The sequence below is a fragment of the Ictidomys tridecemlineatus genome, chromosome 3, assembly GCF_052094955.1.
Source record: "Ictidomys tridecemlineatus isolate mIctTri1 chromosome 3, mIctTri1.hap1, whole genome shotgun sequence".
NCBI classification, from domain to species: domain Eukaryota; kingdom Metazoa; phylum Chordata; class Mammalia; order Rodentia; family Sciuridae; genus Ictidomys; species Ictidomys tridecemlineatus.
The window spans coordinates 64,938,927-64,960,115 of NC_135479.1; the positions used below are offsets into that span (position 1 = coordinate 64,938,927).

General features: G+C 31.6%; 1 protein-coding gene across 1 annotated transcript in view; it reads right to left on the reverse strand.

Annotated features, from left to right (window-relative positions):
- Positions 1 to 21,189, reverse strand: part of LOC120888242 (uncharacterized) — a 167,190-nt gene that overhangs the window by 84,125 nt on the left and 61,876 nt on the right. Inside the window, exons 3-4 of the mRNA XM_078041107.1 lie at positions 8,313 to 8,382; positions 4,032 to 4,158 (exon numbers count right to left, since the gene is read on the reverse strand). The gene's annotated coding sequence lies outside the window, so the exon portion shown is untranslated. The remainder of the gene's footprint in view (positions 1 to 4,031; positions 4,159 to 8,312; positions 8,383 to 21,189) is intronic.

The window sequence follows — 21,189 nt, forward strand, 5'->3', positions numbered from 1 at the left end:
CTAAATAGAATGAATTAACACAAGCATTATTTCATGTAATTACCAATTTTGTTCTTACAAGGTATTATATTCTATTCCTTTTTATGAAGAACATAATACACTCACTATGTGGTAAAATATAACTCTTGACCCTATTATGCTCAATAAATAAAAATATGAAGACTTTCACTATAATATCAACCTTACAAAAAACACAGTACCTCATAAGCAAAATTTTGCTCACTAAATTTCTGAGTTCCACATGTGAATCAAATGCTCCTACAACTTAATATCTGCCTGCCACCTTTCACTTAATTCAAAGTCCTGCATATATTTCTTGTTTATTTAGTTTTTTTTTTTACGTGGTGCTGAGGATTGAACCCAGTGCCTCATGCATGCTAGGCGAGCACTCTACCACTGAGCCACCACCCCAGCCCCTGCATATATTTCTTATAAGACTTTAAGAGACAAAATATTTTATAACTAAATAATAATAGTATATATGTACATATTTTTACACATTTGACATTGATGGGCACACACATTTAGACCCTAACTTTAGTACTGAGAAAAATGTTTGCAATAAACACAAAAGCAGAGGTATCTCTTCAATTGTCTGATTTAATTATTCATGGATACATATTTAGTACTGGCAATTCTGGATCTTTAGGTCATCCAACTTTTAATGTTTCATGTGTAATGATTGAGATTATTCCAAAAATTTTATATCACAAATTACAACACAAGTCTTTTTTTAAAATTGTTTGAGCCATGTCATTTTTAAATTTCTGTGACTTCTCTCAAATGAAGTACTTTTTCATGGCCTCCCAATTAGAAAATATTACAAGAATGCAGCACTGTTCTTGCCTATTTTTATTTATTTAAAAGTTTTTATACTTATTTCCCAAAAATGGACTATATAATCTACTGATGGCTCCTTTAATGAACAAATAAAAACAGTACAGCAAATATAAACAAAGAGAAGCATGGCTAAATCCAAGTGACAAAAAAGAAAAAAAGAACATTAAGAATTTAACATAAGGAGACTGACAGTTATGAATTACTCAAAGAACACTAAGTAACTATTTTAAAAAAAGTTTAGGGAGTAAAATTAAAAAATATTAATATCAATGAGCACAATGTTTATGTGAATAATTCTTTAAGAAAAAATGAGAGGGCCATTACTAGTGTGCAAATCTGAAATTCTACCAATATGGGAGAGGCTTACAAGCAGTACCAAGTTTAAGAAAAGTCTAAGCAACTTGTAAAATACTGTAAAAATTAAAAATCTATAGGATATATAAAGAGAAGTGTTATATGTGTATATATACTGTGTTTTGTGTAGGGTTAATATTATAGTCAAAGACTCCATATATATTTTCCCATTTCCTATATATATAGGAAGTGTGAAAAGAATCCAAGCATACCACAATAAAAAACAATGATCCAGAAATTAAATCACTAATCAAAATTAAAAAAAACATTAAAAAATCACAAAATAAATTATAATGATTCATTCACTTCAATATATTTATGATTACTAATGCATTATTTCAAAACACAAAACAAAAGAAAAAATATACTAACAGAATCGAATCTAAAAAAAGAAAATGTCAAGTCAGTTCCAGCAGAGAGAATGGAAAGAAACCAAGCAAGATCTGCTCCTAGAGGCCCTATTTGTTTAGAGATGGATAATGCTCCTGCCTTTTCATCTTATCCTTTTGCACAATTTTTAATCAATGAGATATAGTTTTAAATCATGAAATTTCTTATAATTTTTTTGGACGAGCTTTTGTTGAGTGAGCAAATTGTATCCTAATATGTTCCTTTTAAAACAGAAACAAACAAAGATCTAGCCTCTCTTATATTTATATGCTTTAAATATTGTTTTATTTACAGGTAATGTTCTCAATATACAACATAAATTTAATACACAAAATTGGTCATCTGCATTGTATAGACATTTTGTTCTCAAACAGCCATTACTTTAAATATTATGTAATATATGAGGTTCCATCTGACCAGCATGACAAGATCCTATGCCTTTGATCATGTGGGGAAAAGCATAGACTGCTACTCTTATGCCAACTTATCCTGTTTGGACTCTACCTTCATACATGAAAAATAACAATTATAAATGTACATCAGGGACTTCACAAGCTGATTTCTAAGTTGATTTCATTTAACCCTGGAAGATAAGAGTTTATCCAAAAAAGAGAAAAATCATTCTTCTCAAAAGAGGAGAATCATTAAAATAGGACCCCAAGATACATTAATTCTAGTTACTGGGCGGGGGATATAAAACCATTAACAGCCTCAGCTCAACATGTGTTGGCTAAAATGGGGTTAGAATGTATTGTAGATAACTCTGTTACAGCTTTGATTGATAAACTCACACACAACTCTGTAAATGCTTTGGTCTTAATAACAATTTTGCTCTGTTTCTGTACACCAGCTCTGGGAAATTAGTACTGTCAGATCCTGGATTCTAGAACCCATTATAATATCTTGACTCACTTGCATAAAATTGTTATATACCTGCAAAAATGTCTCATTGTTGTCTTAGCAGAATAATGTGTCCTTACCATCAACATAGTATTTAATAGGTCACCATCCTGTGCAATTTATACATATAAGATCTATTCCTTTTGATAAAAACAGTGATGATTCAGTGAAGCTTCTCTCTAAGGCAGAATTTAATAGGTCAACATTCTCCTTACTGGGTTTACTTGGACTAGCTCTATGGGCTTATAAAACTTCTATGAAACTCACCTATGCTATCAAAAACAGTATTATTCATGCCTCCATGGATGTAAATATGCTTAATGAAGAACATAAACAACATTGTCAAGCCATACTTGAAAATCATTATAAAATTGATTGTTATTGTTACATCATAAAGGATATCAGAAGTTTAATAACATGTGTTCCTTCAATTTAAGTTATAATAGTAATTTCATTTCAAAAGACTTAGATTACCTTAAAGATATCATTAATAAGGTTGAACAAGATGATGGATTTTGGACTTGTTGGATTGGTTAACTTCGTGTTTACTCAATTTTATCTGGGTCAAAAATATTCATAGGTGAATGTTTACTGATGTTGGAACTTGCTGTTGTCTATGTCTGCCCTATTTTTTGCCCCCACCAGCATTATGGAGATAAGTAATATTATTTATTCAAAAGGCCTTTAAATAGAGGGGAGGTATTAGGTATTCTGACTTTGGAATAGACAGGAAAGTGCTGGACTGATTGTAACTGGCACCCTGAGTCCCAAAATTGTAATGCCCAACAGTTACTTTCTGAATCTATTAAGACAACTCTACAAGTTCACTATCTAGTCTCTGTGGTAATGTCCTTAGGGAGAAGGGGCTCCATATTTGTATTAACTGTTTCTAATCTTGGTTAGCTAGCACTTGGGCTTAAAGAAAACTGGGTTAGAAGGTATGTAATTTTGGAGTATTATATGTGCAGCTGTTAAAAGGGGTGGCCAGTTATTTTTTTTTCTTTTTTCCTTTTCACTGTGTGTGTGTCTCTCTCTTCTCTTTGCTTCTTTAAAAGTTTCTTTACAAAAAGATTTGAAACAGATCATGCTGGCCCTCAAAACAAAAGGTAAGTTTTGATGGCTAATTTGAATAAACTGGGACATCACTAAAGAAGAAAATAGAGAACAACAAGGAACTTGAAAATGTGATAAATATAGAGCAGTATTTGTTCAACGATTACAATCAAAATAAATAAGCCTAAGCTTCTGAAAATTTCTTATGCTGGATAACTACTCTTTCAACATTTTTTAGTTTGGTTTTCTCTTGACATTTGAATGACTCAACTGTGTCCCCTGCTATGTGTAATCTACAATAGTTTACATCACTAAATTATACTAGGTACTACTTATCTAAAGTGAAGAATATCTGTACTAAAAATGCCCTTATGCCCTTTTTCTTTGAAACACAAATCTGAAACTCATAGAGAAGCTCCCAGAAGATACTCTGCAACAGAAGTAAATTAATTAATAATTAGTAGTTAATAATTTTAAAGGGAAATTAAACTTACCCAGGAAGGAAAAGTTTCTATAATTCTCTAGCATCATATCTCTATATAAATTTTTCTGAGCAGGCTGAAGGCATTCCCACTCCTCTTCAGTAAAATTAATGGCTATATCCATAAATGTTAACAGTTCCTAAAATAAGAATAGGTAAATAAATAACACATTTACCACAAGAACATTTGCACAGTCTGTAATGTAATTAAAGTTGAAATAAGAGTTAGTAGACTATCATGTAGGTAGTGTACTTCTGCAGAAAAAATGATTGAAGTTCAAAAAAGTATACATACACCACATTTATGAAACACAATATAAAACTGAGGAATTAACACAAAAATATTTTTTTTCATTTTTTATATCTTGATTTAAATTATACATATTTTTCAGATGACAAAATCATGATAATTAAGAAAGGGAACCCTCAAATTTTAATTGTACAACCACTAATCAGATATTTACTAATGTGTAGAATCTTATTCGTTATTTCTCTAATAGAGCTAGCTCTTCTGAATGTGTAGTGAGATCTCTAGTAACTCCAACATCAATGGTATAAGAGAAATTTTGAAATGCAACAAGGTAGACAGACCACTTAATGGAAATATTTAACAGTTTATTTAAGTTCAAACATTTTATGGTTTTATATATATTATTAATATAACAAAATAGCAACAACAATCCTGTTTGAATTATTCTTTCTATAATTTTAACATCTATTAACATACAAAATTTTATATATATATATATGTACAAACTTTGATCGATGTTTATATTGTATGATATTTATAATAGAATATACGTATAGCTCTTAAAACAAATATAATTTATTTTTTTATTTGTTCTTTCTAGTTCTACCTGACAGTAAAATCGATTTTTATGATATTATGAAAGCATGGGATATATCTTATCCTAATTAAAATACTTTTCTGGGTGGTGGTTAAAATGGTAGGATTCACTTATAGATATATATCTTTTATATTTTTATCCTTGTCTTATTTATTTATTTATTTATTTATTTATTTATTTTTTGTTTACCATTGTGCAATCTACTGATCTTTTTTTTCTTACCCTTCCCCACTTTATGAGCTTTACATTTCACATATCAGCAATAACTTTCAACTTTTGGTCTTAAAGAAATGGTTTGTTTTACTTAACATAGAATCTCCAGATTCATCCATTTCCTGGCAAATGTCATAAAGTCATTCTTATTTATGGCCAATTCATAGTTTATTTTGTACATAAGAAACAGATTTTCTCGTGTCATCATTGAATGGACCCATTTCATCATTGAGTGGTTGGTTTTATAGCTTAGCTATTGTGAATTGTGCTGCTATAAACATAAATGTGGCTGTGTCAATGTAGTATGCTGATTTTATGTCCTTTGGGCATATACAGTGCAGTCAAAAAACTGGATAAAATTGTGGTTCAATTTCTTTAACAATATTCATACAGGTTATTATGTTTCACTTAGACCTCCATTCAGCTGGAAAAATTGGAATTCAGTTTTACCTGAGGTAAAAATAAAACATACACAAAAAAATTATAAGCCATAAAATGACTAGAATTTATTATCAAATCATCCAACCCACTAAAAAGTTAATTTTTTAAAATATTTATTTTTTAGTTATTGGTGAACACAACATCTTTGTTTGTATGTGGAGCTAAGGATGGAACCCAGGCGACACACATTCCAGGCAAGTGAGCTACCGCTTGAGTCACATCCCCAGCCCCTAAAAAGTAAAATTTAAAAACTAAAAGTAAAGAAAGTCTAAGCAAAAGACAAAAATTAGAAGCTATTAAAGGTAAACATAACACAGAGTTACCAGTACCAATGTTGGTGCTTTTAAAAAGCAAATGAGCCCAGAAGAGTGATGGACAACTGTAGTTCCAGTAACTAAGGAGGATAAGAAAAATGGATCATAAATTCTAAGACAATATTGTATATAATATTGTCTTATATATGTTGTATTGAGCAACTTAGTGGGGCACTTAGTAACTCAGCAATACTCTATCTCTAAACAAAATATAACAAAAGGACTAAGGATGTGGCTTCATTGTTAAGCACCCCTGGGTTCAATCTTCAATACAAATTTTTTAAAAAGGAGATACAATTAAAAAAGCACTAGCAAATTTGAAAATTCAAAAAATAAAAAAATATATATCAATTATACAGTATGTAATTGCAAATATAGGCATATATAATGATTTCTCACTTTATGGAAATACACTCGGGAAAATTTATCCTAAAATTCTTCTGCAATTTTCCAATTCTCTGAGTGCAATGACAGAATCTAGATGGTATAGACTAGTACATGGCTAAGATATTTGCTAGATCCATGGTTGTACATAAAGTCTACTGCTGACCAAAATACCATGAAGCCACATGATTGATGTTATGAAGTAAAATCAATCAGGGTAAACCTCATAATAATATAAATGGTGGAACTACAGAAAACACTGACAACAAAACTCTTAAAACATGCTAGGATATTGGAAAAGGAGTGTGATAATAAAATGCTATTTTATTCTTTCACCCATAAAACATAACAACATATTTTGACACATTAAATGTAGAATATAAGTTATTAATAAATGCTACTGAAATATATAAGAAAGTACAAAGCTCAAAAGTTTATATACAAAAGATAGGGTTCGTATTTTGGTGCACACCTGAAATATCTCCTATTCTGGAGTCTAAGGCATGAAGTTCAAAATTTAAGGCCAACTGAAGTAATTGAGCTAACCCCATCTGGAAATTAAATTTAAAACAGAGCTTAGAATATGCTCAGCATTAAGACACTTTGGTTGAATCCCTAATATCATAAAAGAAAAAAAATAGTTTTATTTTTTGTTTTGAAAATTATATAATAGACTTAAACTTATGAATTACAAAATATTAATACAAAAATTCATAAAATGACTACATTAAAAGCTGCAAAACTGAAAAGGGAAAAAAACCCTAATTTCCTCACATATAATCAAATGCTTATAACAAGAACAAATACAACAGATTGCAAAAGAAAAACAATTCTTGAAGAATCACATTAAAAAGGATATATCTAAGTGTTCAATAATCATAAAACTCAAAATCTTTAGAAATTAGATAACATTGAATAAAATCAAATCATATAGATAAATTAAATAGTATTGATGAATATGTGGAATAAACGCATTCACAAAAAAGAAAAATAATAATTTAAGCTTTTATTATCCATTTGTAGGAAATGTTTTGTAATCATATGTATATGAAACACCCACACAATAACCATAGACTAAAATTACAACAACTGTAAATGAGAATACAGCCACATTCTTCCAGAGTTGAAACCAAGGTGCATGGCTAAAGAAGAAGAAATAATTATTAAATTTTGTAAAATGTAAATTCTAGGAGCTAGAATATTTGTTGATGTATTATATCCAGTTTGACAAATACAATAAAATACCATGTATAGTTTATGCTGATGTCACACGAATGTTGCATTTCATATGCAAGTATGTTTACAAAAGAATATGCAGTATTTGAGAAAATAAAAATACAGAAAAGAACATAAAAGACTCAAATATTCAACATATTTACAAAGGATAAAACTATAATACAAATGATCACTTTTCTAAAGGTACCCTTTAATAAAAATTGTTCATAATTTTACCATTCTTTACTTTTTGTTAAAGAAGAAATCAAAGCAACAACTTCTAAAATTTTCCTGGAAAGTTGAATGTATATAAAATTAGACAAGAACTCTCTCATATATAAGAGCAAATGTACTAGTGATCATTACCTGACACTAATGCATGTTAAAATATTACAACAGTGTAGTAATTTTAAGATAAAGAAATCACAATACAGAAAACTACTTAGGGCAATTCATATGTATGCAAATATATTTTTACTGATAATTATTATAAGTGCATAAATCAAAATATATCAATAAAATATTTAATGTGAGTAAATAATACAATCCAAACTCAAGGTAGATGTTAGAATAAAAGGCATAGATTACAAAAGCGACTTGTATGCAGAATGTGTGTGACACTGGAATTATACACAAGCATCAACCAAACAGCAGATATAAAGAGAGATAATTTTAAAAAATAAAATAAAAATAAATTAAAGCAGAATATAAGCCTCCCTCCATTTATGGATACACCAAATAAATATATACTTCTGTTTTCAGTCCATCTAAAAACTCTAAAGGAATTAGAGGCACACAAATTGGAAAACAGAAAAAAAAATATCAATCAAGACATAAGTAGAGGGGCTGTGGATGTGGCTCAAACGGTGGCGCACTCACCTGGCATGCGTGCAGCCCGGGTTCGATCCTCAGCACCACATACAAACAAAGATGTTGTGTCTGCCGAAAACTAAAAAATAAACATTAAAAACTCTCTCTCTCTCTCTCTCTCTCTCTTAAAAAAAAGACATAAGTAGATTGCACTTGAAGATTTGTCTAATTTGAGCAATATGCAAAATTACTGGAACAAAATGCCCAAATCCAGTGTTAATATAAATAAAGGAAGATTGATTTGCGTTTGAAATATATAATTTAACTCTAAATTGCCTGTAGTTTAAATGCTAATTTATCTGTAAACACAGAGGAAGGGATAAGATACACATGAGTATTTACTCCAGGAAGGAAAAAAATAAGTGGTTTTCTATGGCCATGCAAGATCCATTGGCTTTATTCCATTAGACCAGAGTAGAAGAGGTGTTAAATCTTAACGGAATCCCTTAATCCCTTAGAAGGATTTGCCAACATTTTCTAAAAATGCAAATAGCTATTGCTGACAGTTGAACTTTTATTTAGACAGTACCAAAATTATTAACAGAGATATACAGACCACCACTGAAAGCCAAAGTGGCAGTTTAGCACTTCTTGAGCTCTCTCACCCAGCTCACTTTACTAATAAAACCAGACCTAACCCATTCTTTCTGTAAGTAATTTGTCCCGATATTAACTTTTTCCATTCAATGGACTACATCTGAAACCTCAAAGCATTGAAAGCACTGGTAACTGTGCAGGTGCAAATCTCCCTAGAACAAAAAGAAATGTTTTCACATTGGTGTGCAAACATTTTAATGGGCTAAAATCTTGAATATTAGTGAAGAAAAATGGTTACAATCACAGATCCCTCTTTATTTCTAAAATAGGTGCATATCAATTTTTTTTTCCAGTGAGCATAAGGCACCTTGAAATCTAAAACGCTTGCATCAGAATTTTAGTTCACCATCCAAGTATAAGATCTTCTGCATGAGCACAGCTGTTAGAATGGCTACTGTCAAAAAGTGGAAAAGTAAGTAGTACTCCAATTATATGAATATGGAAGAAAGAAACACTGTGCGACTATAAAATTAGTGAAGACATTTTTTAAAAAATGGAAGTTTAGAGTTCTATAAGTTATTTCTTTGAGAAACTAAGCTTTTTACATTTATACTGCTCTTCAACAAAAAAAATTCCAAGTACTGGTCTGGACTTATGAGAGGCATTAGATGTGCCAGCTGTGGGATCCTCATATTACATAGTTCTGAAACACAGTTCCAGGAAAATACCAGAGTATGGAATGAGAGTGCTCTCATATACATTTCACAAATGAGCATAAAGACACTCTGACAGGTTGTCTGCCTTTGGAGACACAAATGAAGAATAGAAACACATGATTTTTCCAAGATAAAGTGATTCTTTTTTAATTTTCAATTATGTAAAATGCTTATAAAAAACAAAAAAAATTTTTTTGCTTTTGATTTTTTTCCACAGTACTGGGGATTTGAAACAGCAGCATGTTAATTCTGGGCTACATACCCAGCCATGTTTTAAAATTATGAGACAGGTTTTTCTAATTGTCTAATTAGTTTACCTAAGTTCCTGATGTTTACCTTGAAATTGCAATCTTACTGACTTAGCCACTTGAGTCTCTGTAATTAATATGCGTGTATCATTTCACCCAGAGAGAAAAAAAATACTTTAAAGTCTCATCCAGTTTTTGGCATAACAATTGAAAATACCATGTTCATTTGAAATATAATATGGGTAAAATAACTGATAATACTGCAAAAATGTAACTGATAGTACTGGAAAAGTGGTAAGTTGTCATTGAACAGAAAGCTAAAATTTTATATATAAATGCAACTCACAATACAGGGGCAAAAATTTAAAATCACACTCAGCAACTGTCTGAAGATAAAAAAAAAAAATTAAAAGTACCAGGTATGTAGCAAAGTGGTACAGTACCTCTGGCTAAATCCACAATACCACAATCTCCAAAAAGAAGGAGAATGAATTCAGGAGGAAAAAAAAAACTGAGATACCTATAGAGTATGTCACCCCGCTCCTGGAGGAAAAAACACATTATGTTTTATGATGATCTCCTCACTCCAGAATCCACAACACAATCTGAGAAGATTCGGAAATATTGCCACAAATGTTCTCACATAGAATTTAAGGTAGGGGCTGAAGATATTCTATAGGATACTATAGGACTTCCAGTGTCTACTGTTAATACATGATCCAGTTGACTGGCCAGTGGAAATTCATGGCTGACCTTTCTCAGAAGAAGACACAGGAATGCAGAAACCAAAGGTTACACCAGGGATTCTAGCAAACCATTGCCAGCTCCCACCATAGTCAGTGCAGCCAGTTTCAACCAGACTCACCATCCAGTCTCAGGATTTCACTGCACACTCATAATTTACTCTATTTTGAAAAACCACATGTCCTCTCTATAAATCACAAAGCACCTATACAGGAGAATAAAAATCAGGTTCACTGAACATAAGTGATGAAGCATAGAAGTGGATACCCACTCTGGCAGACTTGACACCAGATGGTCAAAACTTGCTTCTCTTTACTGAATATGTGTAGATTGGACAATGCTTATATAAGGGGTCCTGATTGGACACAACTTATGTCTTCATATGCTCAATCTGAACCTAGTGAGTTTTTTCAGAGTCAGGAGATAACCTCAAATCCAGAAATAAATGATGTCACAATTGTAGGGTCTTGTCTGTACACTTATTTATTTATTTATTTATTTATTTATTTTATTTTGAGGATCTGGGAATTGAAATCCAGTTCCTCAGGCTGCATCAAATTTATGGCAAGGTATCCTTGGAGAAGTATAATCCAGCCAACCCAGAAAAGCATTTGCATTTAAACTTGCATATGAGGCCTTTTGAATGTGTAGATTATATATGTAAATATATTATTTATGGATGGAAATAATACAGTGACAATTCTGTAAAATTTCAGTTAACTTCTCTTGTATGGAAACAGATTGAACATTAAAATTATAAGAGGTGGAAAGATAATTATTTTTTTTAAAATTCATATAAAAATAGTAAAATTGAATTTTATAGTATAACCCATTATTTCCACTATGTGAAAATTACCATTATGGATTTAAAATATTACTAATAAATTATATGTATTTTTGGAACAGCACCCTCAAATCTATTTCTAGACTCCAGAAAATCTCAGTTCACAGAACCATATTTGAGAGTTATGTTTGTCCTGAGTTCAAAAAGATGAAGGACATGATCACTTCTTTTTATTCTACAGGTGAATGATACATTTTTTTTTTACCATTATTTCTCCTGAGATATAAAAAACTAGAGAGAAACTTCCCTGAGTCAGGGCAAGAAGATTTCACCAGAAAGAGTATGGTGTGTGTGTGTGTGTGTGTGTGTGTGTGTGTGTGTGTGTGTTATATATATTTCCCCCAGATCCAAAGATTTTGGTCTATTATTTAAATTGACTAATGGAATATTCTTTATTTTTATGACATGGCCTTAGACCCAATGGCCTGTATATAACATTTTCTTTTTCTTTCTAGGATGAAATCCCCTTAAGAAAATGAGCTTGAAATGAAGATGAATTGTGTTGCTATCATGATGTCATACACCTGTAATCCCAGGTAGGGGATTTGAAATTTTTCTTCTTTAAGAGCACTACTAAAGCACAAGAAATAGAAACAAGAGTCACTAGGTGGGATGAATTCAAACTGAAAAGATTCTTCTCAGAAAAAAAAAATCAGTGAGGCAAAAACTGATACCAGAGATAGGAACAACTTTTTACCACATGCAAATCAAGTAGAAACCTAATTTCCAGGATATATAAAGAACTTAAAAAACTTAATACCAAAAACCAAATTTCCCAATCATTAAATGAAATGGACTAAGGATCTGAAGAGACACACTTATTAGAAAATAAACGATCAATAAATCAATAAAAAAATGTTTAACATCTCTAGTAATTAAAGAATTGCAAATCCAAACTACTCCAAAATTTAATCTTACTCCAATCAGAATGGCAGTTATTAAAAATACAAGCAAAAATATATGTTGGTCAGGATGTGAGGAAAAAGCCCCACTGTAACAATGTTGGTAGGACCCTAAATTTGTGACACCAATCTGGAAAAGAATAAGAAGATTCTTTAGAAAACTTGGAAAGAAACCAAATTTTACCCAGCTACCCAACTCCTCAGTTTAGACCAACAAGAGCTAAAAACCGCATAATACAGAGGCATATCCACATCAATGTTCATAGCAAAACAATTCACAATAGGTAAACTATAGAACCAATCTATATGTTCTTCAATAGATGAATAGATAAAGAAAATATGGTCTATTTACACAGTGGAATAATACTGAACATTAATAGAGAATAAAATTATGGAATTGGAAAGTAAATGGATGGAGTTGAAGAATATCATGTTAAGGAAAGTAAGCCAATCCTCCTAAACCAAAGACCTAAGATTTTCTCTGCTAAGTGGATGGTGATGCACAACGAGGGAAGTGGGAGGTAGCATGGAAGAAATGAAGAAACTTTGAATAAGACAAAGGGGAAGGAGGTGATGAAAGATGTTATAGATGGCGGAATGAGATGAAAATCTTGTTGTACACAAAGTAGAGTTACCTGGGTTTTGTTACTATACTTTCTGTACAACAAGAGAAATAAAAGTTTGTGCTCCATTTTTGTAGCATGAAGTGAAATGTATTCTGCTCTATTAGCAAGTTAGAAAAAATTAATAAATTAATTGATTTTTAAAAATTAAGGAAAGAGACATGCGTTTCCCTAGATCTATATATCATGAACATATTTAGTGTATATAATTTATGGACAAATTTTCTTTCATATTTCTGTCAATTTTTTTAAAGAAATGACAACAGAAGCATTAAAATTCTTATTTCTTGTATAGAACACAATTTTTCATATCTCTGGTTGTATATAAAGTATGGTGATACAAATTTGTGTCTTCGTACATGAACTTTTGATTATGGTCTCTATCACCTTCCACCATTCTTGCAAATCCTGTATCCCCTTTCTTTTCCTCCCAACCCTCTTCTTTATTGAGAATCCATCTATTTCTCTCATGCTCCCGCTCCCTACCCCATTATGAGTCAGCCTCCTTATATTTGGCATTTTTTTAAATTGGCTAACATCACTTAGCATTATCTTCTCTAATGCTATCCATTTACCTGCAAATTCCAGATATGATTATATACCTAGAAGACTCAAAAAGCTCCACCAGAAAACTTCTAGATCTCATAAATAAATTTAGCAAAGTAGCAGAATATAAAATCAACATCCATAAATCAAAGGCATTTCTGTATATCAGTGAAAAATCTTCTGAGAAAGAAATGAAGAAAACTATCCCATTTACAATAACTTAAAAAAAAAAGATATTTGGGAATCAACTTAATGAAAGAGGTGAAGGGTCTATACAAGAAAAACTACAGAAACCTAAAGAAAAAAAAAACAAAAAAGACCTTAAGAGATGGAAAGATCTACTTTGCTCATCAATAGGCACAATTAATATTATCAAAATGACAGTACTACCAAAGCACTATACAGATTTACTGCAATTCTGATCAAAATCCTAATGGCATTCCTCATAGAAATAGAAAAAGCAACAATAAAATTTATCTGGAAAAATAAGAGACCAAGAATAGCTTACGTAACCCTTAGCAGAAAGAGGGAAGCAGGTGGAATCACTATACCAGACCTTAAACCATACTACAGAGCAATGGTAACAAAAACAGCATTGCATTTGCAAAAAAAACAGACTACACATGAATGGTACAGAATAGAGGTCTCAGAGACTAACCCACAAAATTATAATTATTATATATTAGACAAAGGTGTCAGAACATGCAATGGAGAAAAGATAGCCTTTTCAACAAACCACCATCTCTCACCATGCACAAAACTCAACTCTAAGTGTATCAAGAACCTAGGAATTAACCCAGATACTCTGTGTCTAATGGAATGAAATACAGGCTCTAATCTTCATCATGTGGGATTAGGCCCCAATTTTTTTTAATAAGAAACTGATAGCACAAGAATTAAAACAAATAATCAATAAATGGGATAGAATCATACTAAAAAGTTTATTCTCAGCAAAAGAAACAATCTGTGAGGTGAAGACAAAGCCTACATTTAAGGAGGAATATTTTACCTCTCACATATCAGATAGAGCACTAATCTCTAGGGTACATAAAGAACTCAAAAGACTAAGCAAATAATACTAATAGTGATGATGATGATGATGATGATGATGATGATAATAATAATAATAATAATAACCCAATTAAGAAATGGGCCAAGGATCTGAACAGAGAGTTTTTAGAAGAGAATATACAATTAATCAACATTTTTTAATATATCTGATTGGTTATGGTCCTCACTTTTCAGTACCAAGAACACTTCTGGTACAGTTTCTAAGGAGGGGAACATGAGCAAGAATTATTCTCAACTCTCCTTTATAAATTATCAAATACAATTATCTATGTCATTTTCTAAACATAGCTGGACATGGGAAATATAGGTTTAGAGCAGAGAACATTTTTATTACAAACAGTGTAAAAGAAAGAAAAAAAATCATAATTATTTGTACCCCATTGAACCACAAGAGAAATGGAACCTGGAATTCAGAAAATAAAGATTCAAACTTTTATACTTTGGAATGTGGATGACATGGATGCCTAAAGTGAAAAGGTTATTACAAGCTTTTTTTTTTTTTTTTTTTTTAAAGAGAGAGTGAGAGAGAGAGGGGGACAGAGAGAGAGAATTTTAACATTTATTTATTTTTTCTTAGTTCTCGGCGGACACAACATCTTTGTTGGTATGTGGTGCTGCTGAGGATCGAACCCGGGCTGTACGCATGCTAGGCGAGCGCGCTACCACTTGAGCTACATCCCCAGCCCCTATTACAAGCTTTTGAAAGAAAATTTATGTGAGTGGCAGATAATGGTTAACCAAATAGAATCTGCACAATGTATTCCAGAGGCTTTGCCAGCTGTGCACTACAGAACATACAGGTATTCCTAGCCTCATGAAGAGCATTATTCATCTGTGCCCTCTAAAATTTATTTTATAGTACAGATGAAAAAACATGGGTATCTGGATACTAATTGTCAATTCAGCAGCCCACAGAAAACTACCCAGAGACAGAACTGTATGAAATTTCTTCAATGACCATCAATGTATTGTCAGCTCCTGACACAGGGATGTCAGTCTGGGGAAATATTATTTTCTCTGCATTTTGAAGAGAGTGCATTGAGAATACATTTCAGGGGCAACATAAATACTTTTTTTCTTTCATATTAAGAAACTCTTCAGAAACAGATTTCTTAGAAAGGTAAATGCCTCGAGATAAACAAAAACAAAAACAAAAACAAAAAAACAGTGGCCCTGAGTGACTCAGTAAGGAAATAAATCTAAAAGGCTTATAATAAATTGAAAAGCAAAAAAGTAACTATTTCTAAAAATAAATATGTTCATTAGTTGCTAACTCCACAACATTTCATTAGGTAAACAACAAATTGTGTATGAATATTTCTAGGATTGGCCAAATTTATTCCATAAGATTTTATATTAAATTCCAAAGTCCACATAATAGAATTCATGATTCACTGCCAAAAATATTACAGAAAAAAAATTTTAAGGAGTGAATGTTTAGTAAATATGTCATTTAACAATTTTATTACCATATGATTTTAAAGAAATTTATTCATTTTCCTGCAGCCATAGTGTAGAGAAATTTCTTATTTATTTTCCTGTAGTAATTAAAAAAGATAAGCCCTAGAATCCACTTTAAATAATCTACCCTTACAATTATACAAGAAACCTATAATAAATGATGAGTAAAAAGAAAAGTCAAATTTTAAAAATAATTTAAACGTTTTTATTTATTTGAAATCAATCTCTAGCTGCATTTTTGGATCCTTTTCTCATCTTTTAAGCCAAAATCATATAAAAGACAGAAGTTTGAACTTCAAATTTATACATGAGATATGTTTATTAACTAAAAATATTCAAAATCTTTAGAAATTTAAGAAACAAAAAAAACCCATCATGAGAAAAATGAAGTAATATTGATGAACATTTAAAACAAATTAATAATCATTAACTCAAAAGGAGTTTAAAATAGTATCTATTTGTGGAAACTATTTTGCTATTGAATATACATGATACTCCCCATCACAGAGACTTACTGATATTAGAGCATATGTGATCATGATAACATGTAAGTATGCAATGGTACTCATCCAAACACTTAAAACCCAAGGGCATGGCTCAATAAAATATACATCTTGGAAGATATAAATAATAATCTGTAGGAAAAATGGTCACTGGGGCCAGTAACATTTCATAATATATCCAGTTTAACAAAGAGCATAAAACACTATGTACAAATTTTACATAGGTGCCTTATGCAAGTGGTATTTCACATGTGTACTTTTTTAGAAACAAGATATGTAGAACTTATGAGAAAATAAAAGTCACAAAAAGCACATAAAAGACTGAATTATACATCCCATGTAAATAATAAAACTCACCATTACAAAAGTGATAATTTTCACCCAAATTAACCAACAATATATCTCACCAAAACTTCTATGTACAAATATGAATATATCACAGTGAAGTCTACTTTTATGTGTATGCTACAAAGCAATAATTCAAAAAACTATATATAAATATATGATAGAAGAAAATAGGAGAATAGGGAAAGGGGAACTACTTGATACTGAAGGAGATCAAATTATATTTCATGTTTTATGGTTATGTAAAAGTAAACCTTACTATTAAATACAAGAATAATGCAATAGTAAAAAAATTATCAAGTTTTCCTTTAAATGAAGTAAGAAACCAAAGCATAAATTTTTAAAATTCATCTACAAAGATATATGTAACTTTAGCCAAAACCCTTTTCAATTATAAGAGCACAAAATGAACTTATCATGGCCTACTATTCATATATATTGTGAAATTATAATATTGCAATAATAAAAAATCACAATATAAATAAGATATTAAGTAAACAACAAATTATGTATGAATATTTCTAGGACTGGCCAAATTTTATTCCATATGATTATATATTAAATCCCAAAATCCAGATAATAGAATTCATGATTCACTGCCAAAAAGATTACAGAAAAAAAATTTTTAAGGAGAGGATGTTTAGTAAATATGTCATTTAAAATTTTATTACCATATAATTTTAAAGAAATTTATTCATTTTCTTGCAGCCATAGTGTAGAGAAATTTCAATTATAAGAGCAAAAAAGATCTTATCCTATATTGTGAAATTATAACATTACAATAATAATGAATCACAATATTAATAAGATCCCCCTATGAATACATATGTATGTAAAACAGTATGCTTTATTGTAATAGCAAATTCTAGATAAATCAAACCATAACAAAAATAATCTCAGCAACTTAGCTAGGGCCTTTCTCAAAATAAATGTAAACCTGTTATGGCTGCTTACTGGTGAAGAGTCCTTGCTTCCCCAATGCTGAAGTATAACACCAGAGAAGTGCACCAAGGAACGTTTAGAGTGGAAATTAGAAGCTTTATTAAAGGACAGTAGAAAAGACTTCTCCCCAGAAGAAAAAGGGGACCAAAGAGGTAAAACCCATGAAAGGGATTTTTTTTTTAAACTAAGGTCTTTTTAGCTTTTTTTTATAGCTAATGTATCCCATATTCCTGTCACATTCCTGTCCTTTGTTCTCTTATCTTGCAGTGTTGGAATGTAGGTGGGAAGACCCAAAGTGTGGAGAACAGTCTCTGACACTGACATGTTCCCCATCTGGTTGGCCAGTAGGACTGAGGAAATAGTGGCCCAGTGGAGGAGTTAAGCCTGCAGACTCCAGAGACTGCCCAGAGTCCCAATCTGCTAGCTCCTGTTTTCAACACAGCCCATCTTGTGGTTCCAATACTCTTCCTCCCCAAGCCTCTCTTGCTAGGCCAATGCACACTCACCATTTCCTGGTTCTCAGAAGTAGGGCTACTTGGGATCCTCAGTTTCTGCAAAGCAGAACAACATGTGACTCTGAAGTGTGAGACTACAGATGGCAAAAGGAGGACTCAGGAGATAAGAAGTGAAAAGCCAACCCTCCCTGATAAAACCTGAATGCACAGTTCCCACAAAATGCTCTTGATTGGAAAGGGCTTCAGATCATGAACATTGAATCTGAGAGAAGTGAACAATTTTTTGAGTGACAGGGAATATTATCCAATCCAGGTATGAATAAAGGCTAGAATCTCAGGTTTTGAGTGCTGTTTTTTCTTTTCTTTTCTTTTTTAAATCTGAGAAATGTACCCCAGAGTCTCAGGCTGCTGTTATTTTAAGGCAAGGTTGTTTCCCATAAGTGGGAACTAACCCAAACAACAGAAGATTTTCATTTAAACTTACATATAAAGTAACTGAGTTTATGAATTATATATGCTTGTATATTATTCAGGACTTAATATAAAATAATGACAATAATTATCAAATTTTACATATTTATTTTTTGATCTCTGTTCTTTTTAGGTGACAGGTTGAACTTTAAACTGGGAAGAAAGGCCCTAAAGAAATAGTGTCCAATAAAAACAACACATTAGGGGCTGGGATTGTGGCTGAGCAGCAGATTCTGGGTTTGATCCTCAGTACTACATAAAAATAAGTAAGTGAAATAAAAGTATTGTGTTCAGCTCCCATGTGCAAGATCCTGGGTTTGATCCTCAGTACTACATAAAAATAAATAAGTGAAATAAAGGTATTGTGTCCAGCTACAGCTAAAAAACCATAAAAAAAACATAAGGTAAAGGTGAGAAACCAGCCTCTACCTCAGAGCAAAGACTGTCCAAAGTAGGGAGCATGACTCTTATCTTTGGAAAGACACACCCAAGCACTCCTAGGCTCATACCCACCCTGCTGAGTTGTTTATCTACAAATAACAGGAAAGATCTGTTTTGCTTGGTGTCCCTGTCTCAGTCAGGCTAGGTGCAGATCCATAGCAACCCCTAGCATCCACCAATCAGCAAGAGACAGGGAAAATTCCTGGGATTCCAAATGACACTTCCAGTAGTTTATGGTGGTTGATAACATTTGGGGAAACCATATAGTGCAGAATATAATCTCCCGATGGCCTAAGCCAATCTGTTCAAATGAATCCCCATCTTGTACTAACCAATCATGCTTACCCAACTCATTCCCACCAGTGAATGTGCTAATCATGTTTTAGAGTTGTTTATGATTTTCCCAAGGTGTGTGATGATTTGCTAAGAGATGCTATGATGTATGTGGGGTACCTGCCTTCCCCAAAGAGTTATAAAACTGCTGAAAACCCTGGGCTCAGGTGCTCTAAGCCACCAGTTTCTGTGAGTGTGGAGGACTGACTTAGATTGCAATAAAAACCTCTTTTGTTCTTACATTGATCTTGGTCTCTGGTGGTCTTTTGGGGGGGTCCCACATTTGAGCATAACAATCTCTCCTGAAACCCATGGGAAAAGAATTCAGCACTCCAGTTCTCTAGGACTGTAGGTTTATAGCACAAAAAGTTACAAAAGTGACTTGAGAACTTACAGGAACAACAGGATTTTCACAAGCATAATACAAAGACACGTAGTAGGTTAATGGTCTAAATGGTTTAGCATTTAGGGAGCAAATTTAGATCACAACATCAGAATTTATGATGTACCACTAAAGTTTCAGAGTGAGTTGTTATTTGATCAGGGAAAGCCAGAATTTATCAGTCATCACTAAAGTTTCAGGTAGAGTTGTTATCTCATCAGGGAAAACCAGACATGGGTGAGTTCAAGGCACTGGTAGGGATTTCAAGCAAGTTTACAAATCACAGTAATTTATAATAAAGCAGAAATTAACTTTTCATGCCTTTATGATGAGATGGCTCTAAATATTAAAAGAAAATTAGGCTGGATTTTTTACTTGCTATGGCCATAACTTTTAAAATATATGTTGCATACTTTAACAAGTATGAGAATTAAATTATTAATATTAATTACTTCTAATTTTTTAAAAGACTGAATAAAATAGGAAATTAGATATTTGTTATTAAATGCATAAAAATTTTGATTAATATATTGATAAAATAAACATGGAAATTTTTGACAATGATAAAAAGACATTTAATATAAGAGATACAATATTATAAATCCCTCATGTTCAGTGTGTCAGTCCTTCAACAATTTTTTTTTCATTTTTTTAGGTCACTTTGAATTACACTTCTGCAAATGTTTGTTAAGTATACAAATTTAAGATTTTGTATTTTGTAAAGTAGAAAAATGGCAGATTTGAGCTCCTGTCAGGATTTTAAAACTTATAAGCCATGTAGGGCATCTTAGCACTTTTTTTTTTCATATTTGCACACAGTCCAATTCTAGAGAAGAATGAGTTGGAGACAGTCTACTCTTCTGAGCAAAATAGAAATTGCCTTAGGATATTTCTAAAGCTTTTAACTTTTCTAACATTTCAGAATTTTTGGTGATTTGAAAAAAAATTATTTATTTTAAGAAATGAATTGTTTGAAATTAATTATTTATCTTTCCTGAATTATTTTTCACTTTCATTGATTTTTAGAAGAACTAACAGAACAGAATTCCAAAAGTTTTTCATGTAAATTTAAAGGTATGTTTCTAATAATCAATATAGAAAGCAGAAGCAAAACATCATCTAGTTTGGTGGTTCTGCCTCAAACTAGATAGTTACTTATTTATTTCTGCTATTATTCTGAAAGGGTAAAGTTTCTAAGCTGGAAGGCTTGAATTAAAATGTAAAAAATTAAGTATTATTGAGTTCCTCTGTTACACCCAGATTCCTGAGATAGTTAAGACAACACCCTACTAGCCATTTAGCCTAGGGCCCTGTGCAGTTTG